This window comes from Odontomachus brunneus, unplaced genomic scaffold (assembly GCF_010583005.1).
Source record: "Odontomachus brunneus isolate Ranch 3 - 2012 unplaced genomic scaffold, Obru_v1 Obru_scaffold_424, whole genome shotgun sequence".
In the NCBI taxonomy this organism is placed as follows: Eukaryota; Metazoa; Arthropoda; class Insecta; order Hymenoptera; family Formicidae; genus Odontomachus; species Odontomachus brunneus.
Window position 1 is genome coordinate 25,057 of NW_022639874.1, and position 5,708 is coordinate 30,764.

Sequence of the window (5,708 nt, forward strand, 5' to 3'; positions counted from 1 at the left end):
TGTTCAAATTGTTGAAGCCGTACAACTTTGCTATTGGACATTTTTCCAAAATGCATTCTTACTGAAAATATTAGGGGCATCCAACACTTTTCGATTAATGTATTTTCTCTAAACCAATTAATTGGTCTCATTATTCCGCGCAAAAAAAGTATTAAGGTTATGATTACTGAAAACTAAATAATATTTTACAAGATATTTTATATTTTGGGTCAAAAAATTGTTAACTTCAAACCTTTATAATTCAAAAAGTATTTAATGAAAAAATGTTTTATTCTAGCGTTTTGGAAAGCTCTAGAAATAAGCTATAAGAATATGCAATAAAATGTAGAGGGTTATTTAAAAAAATAAGATTGACCTTGAAATGACCTTGAAGGACATGGTCAAGGTCAAAATCTTATTCCCCGCTTGAAACCATACAACTTTGCTATTGGACATTTTCTCCAAAATGCATTCTAACTGAAGATAGGGGGGTCTGGTACTTTTCGACCCTGTGTGTGTATATATATATATATATATATATATACATATAAAATTTTTGAACAGATTTAAGATCAAAGTAAAGCCACAAAACAATATCTATAACAAATACATATATTATTTTCATTAAATTTTTGAAGAAACCCAGACAGCACAGCATAACCAAAAGATGTCCAGAGGATATTCCGAGGACATTTTTGGAACGACAGGACGTACTAACGACATCCTTTAAATGTAATCTGGACATGTGTGCTGTCTGGAAAATTATACAATTGTGATATGTAAATAAATAAATTGTATCATATAATATATAAAAATATTAGATACTAAACTTTTAAGTTATAAAAGTACTATATCTGCCAAAATAGTTTATTAATAATAAATATAACATATATAAATTACATATATATACTTACATTTTTAATTAATAACTCGTCCGTCTTACAAAAGAATTTGTATATTTTTGGAATATCGATCTCTTCAATGATTATGATCCACAGCGTATCCACGAGCGTTCACTTTCAGGAATTGGCGATAAATCGAGACAGCGATGGAAAATGGGAACTGACGAATTTTTGTGCGCATCCTTCTGCGCACGTGCCTTAAATTGGCTGCCGACTTACCGCGCTTACTCGTACTGTTCAAAAACATGCCCATAACCACATAAATTGCACATAAAAAATGTGTCATAAAATACTTAAAATTGTACATAATAGATAAATATGACGATGAACAATTTGAAAATTATCGCGCCGTTTTTTTTAGGACAAGAAATGGATAACTATAACAAATCCATTACAAACGTACATTGAACGTACAGTATTTAACTTATATTAGTCATATATAAAATAAAATTCTAATGGATGTCCAGTGGACGTCCATTTATTATTAACAAGATATATCCTGGAATGGACGTACATTGGATGACTATTTTATGTCCATGGGTGTATGGCTATAAAATGAACGTAAAATGGACATCCATAAAACGTACGGTACTATTTGGGATATTATCTTCACAAATGTTTGGTCTTAGAATTTCTACCGTTTTTATATTGGTAGATGCAATATAATGTAATACAAATGTAATATTACATATCTCAATACTTTTTTTATGCATCGCACACAGAAATGTCACACAGTAATTCACCTTTTTTTAAGAAAATGCCAGGATTTTGATTGACAGATGTTTGCCAACATCTTAATGAGCTAGGATAGGGTAGGGTCATAAGAAATTTGTCTCTCACGAAATTACATGCCGAAGGTGAGTAAAAATGTAGCGTTGAGGCAAAACTTCTTAAGGAGTACGGAAATTTTTTGAAGCGTTTCTTCTTTATCAAAGATTGCAGGATTTTTGGCAATGACGAAGGAAAAGAATTCTGTTGTGAAATAAATATTATTGTTAATTCAGAATAAATATAAATATATTGAAGGGATAGTTTTAGGAAAATACACGATATAGCAATGTATGTTGCAATGTATGGTTACGTCAACTGTCCTTAGCTGTATATAATGAAAACGTAGTTCTACGTTGTAAGTTGCTGCGCAGTTGTTACTATTCCCTTTTTTTAGTAAGCGTGGTCTACAATAGCAGTAGGAGTAAGTGGTAAGAATCAAGCAATAAGCAAATTCACTAATCACAATCGATTATTTTTTAATTTGTAAGAATGGAATTAATTAATTTGCTTACTGCTTATTGTCACTCCTACAGCTATTATAGGCCTTGCTTTATTTACGTTCTCACGTCCAATATTTGTGACACTCGACTAACAATTATTTTCTTTTCTCGCAAGGTTTTCAAGAGGTCCTTGAAGGTGTTGACTTGTCGCCGAAGACGTTTAATTTTTGCTTCATCGCTCCTCTTATCATAATTTTTGGAAAACACAATCCTAATGAAAGTTTGCCAAGTTTTATCTGTTACGAAGTCTTCTCTCCTGAGTCGCTCGATTTTGTTTTTACACGAGTACAGAACCGTTTCTGTGGCAAACCGTCATTTGATTCCGACTTCCTAGTAACAGAAATAAATACATATATTGACAATATACTGAAAATTCGATCAACAAGTCGGTTTCTTACAACTTTAATAAAGATTTGATATATATCATCAATGAATAATTCTTTACACAAACAAGAGGAAAGCGAAATTGTGTCTCACCGTTTCTTGCCAATTATTTCTTTACATTTGGGTATGTTTTCAATCACACTATTTGGAATTATTCCTACACCTTCTTCAGTAAAGTTATTATTTACAGAAGTACTACAGTTCAAAGTTATCTCTTTATTTTCGATGCTATTTAACACATTGCTAATAGAATCAGTTTCTTAAAAACATTCTTCGATATCGGTCAGCGATATTTCTTTCATAGTTTCTTCGTGTGATACCAGGACATTATTGTAATACAAATCAGGGTTGGGAACGTTACTTTTTAAAAGTAACGCGTTACCGTTACCGTTACTTGCGGTAAAATGTAACTCGTTACCGTTACTCGTTACTGATTCTAAAAAGTAACGCGTTACCGTTATTTGAAAAGTAACGATAAAAAAATTGTTACTATCCGTTACTTTTGTAAAAAAAAAGTTAAAATCGGCATATAAAACTAATAGTAGAAGAGACAATACATAAATTATATATATATATAAAGACAAAATATAAGATATTTAAGCGGGAAGCACACATTATTGCATAACGACATAAAGTCCATTCTACATTAGTCGCAAATCGCAAGGTCGCAAAGAAATTGACTAATCATAGTCGATTGTTCTTCTTGCGATCGAAGAATAATCAATTATGATTGGTACAATTTCCTTGCGATCTTGCGATTGCGACTAATGTAGAATGGGCTTTAGGGGCGCCGCACACGAATTGACATAACAGTAACGTAAGACGTACCGTAAAAATGGACCAATTACATACCAATTACAATCGAGTATTCACAAAAATGGCGATCTTACGGTTCGACGATACTCAAAGTGATTGGTCAGTTCTTACGGTACGTCTTACGTTACTGTTATGTCAATTCGTGTGCGACGCCCCTTAAGTGTGGTCTACAATGAGAACTTAAGCCATAAAATTTAAGCTTTAAATCCTAAGCCGTAAGAAGTTGACCAATCACAGTCAATTATAAGAAAAATAATTTCTTACGGCTTAGAGAATAAAGCTTAAATTGTATGGCTTAAGTTCTCATTGTAGATCACGCTTTAGAGACTTTCTACAGTAAGCAATAAATTTTAAGTCGCAATAAAATTGACCAATTACAGTGGGTTATTCTTCTAATAATCGACTATGATTGGTCAATTTTATTATGACTTAAGATTTATTGCTTATTGTATAATGAGCTTTACGGAAAGCAGCACATTAATTATTTATCATGTGCAAACTTTCATCACGTGGCAAGCGTTGCCGCGTTCTGTGTACAGAAGCCATCATAGTAAAAAGTAACGATATAAGTAACGATGAATTTCGTTACTCATTACTAAAGAAAATGTAACGCCGTTACTTTTTCGTTACTGATACAAAAAAGTAACGGCGTTACCAAATCGTTACCAAAAAAAGTGACGAAATAGTAACGTCGTTACAAGTAACGCGTTACTTCCCAACTCTGATACAAATATATAACTACGTTAGTTAATCCAGTTCCACTTTCAGAAGTAATATATCAATGTAACAACAGATTACTTACTCAGTTTCCATGATGGAAACTGCATTTTGCATCAAGCGACGTCGAAATACAAGTTGACCTGTAATGTCTGAAAAAGATTCTTTTGCGAAATGATCGTTATATATAATACTGTCATTACCAACTCTTTTGCTCAATGAGGCAAAGCATTTTTCCCGTTGCTGTTTACATTTCGGCAAATTGTTGAAAACAAATTGTGGTTAGTATTACATTGTGGTTATTACATTGGAACGAATTTCGAAGGATGATTTTATCACTTGATTTTTACTTATGAAACGATCGTTGCGTATCGCATTTCAAACGTATACATCCACAAATGCAGCATTAGTACACCATTGCAAAATTATAATAATACTATTTTTCAGTCTGTTTGACAGCGTTCAGGATATATGGGTCTGTACTTTCATGTGGGTTGTACTCCCCACCACAGGTGCGGTTAAAGAGAGAAAGAGATAACTCCTACAAACAACTTACTCTTTCTAAGCCTCCTTCTATATGAGCAGTTTATACATATTATGTCTATGGCCGCAACGCGATCGAAGCAGCCAATCAGCATCGCGGAAAGAAGGCTTCACCCAATTCGATACATTCGAAATTTAGTAAACACGCACTTTTTATTAAGGGGACTAGCACACAGCGCGCGCTATGCGCGCACTTTCCATTTCCTTTTTTAGTATTTTATTACACTTTACATCGCGAAAAATTCACACACAAACCTATAATCTGCACTGTCTCTCCCTGCCTCTCTTGTCTCTCCCTATCTCTCTTTGTCTATCCCTGTCTTTTCCTATCTTTCCCTGTCTTTCCCTCTCTCTCCACATTTCTCTCCGTCTCTTCCCGTCACTTCCCGTGTCTCTCTCTGACTCTCTGTTTCTCCCTGTCTCTCTCTGTCTCTCCCTGTCACTCCTTGTCTCTCCCTGCCTCTCCCTGTCTCACCCCATCTCTCCCTGTCTTTGCCTGTCACTCCTTATAATCTGCATTGTCTCTGCCTGTCTCTCCTTGTTTCTCCATCTGTTTCTCCCTGCCTCTCCATGTCTCTCCCTGTCTGACGCTGTTTGTCCCTGTCTTTCTCTGTCTCTCCCTATCTTTCGCTATCTTTTCTTGCAACTTTTTATCTCTCCTCGTATCTCCCTCTCTCCCTGGCTTTCCCTGTCCTTCCCTGTCTCTTTCGGTCTCTCCCTGCCTCTCCCAGCCTCTCCTATTTCTCCCTGTCTCCCTCTGTCTCTCTCTGTCTCTCCTTGTCCCTCCTTGTCTCTCTCTGTCTCTTCATGTTGTTTCCTGTCTTTCCCTGTCTCTTCTTTGGTTCTCCTGTCTTTCCCTGTCGTTCCCTGTCTCGCCCTGTCTTTCCTGTCTCTCCCAGTCTTCCCCTGTCTTTCCCTGACTCTCCCCGTCTCTTCCTGTTTCTCCCTGTCTCACCACGTCTTTCCCTGTCTCTTCCTCTCTCCCAGTCTCTCCCTACCTCTCCTTGTCTCTTCCCATCTCTTCCTGTAACTCCCTAGCTCACCATATCTCTCCCTGTCTTTCCCTCTCTCCCTTTCTCTCCCTGTAACTTTTTTT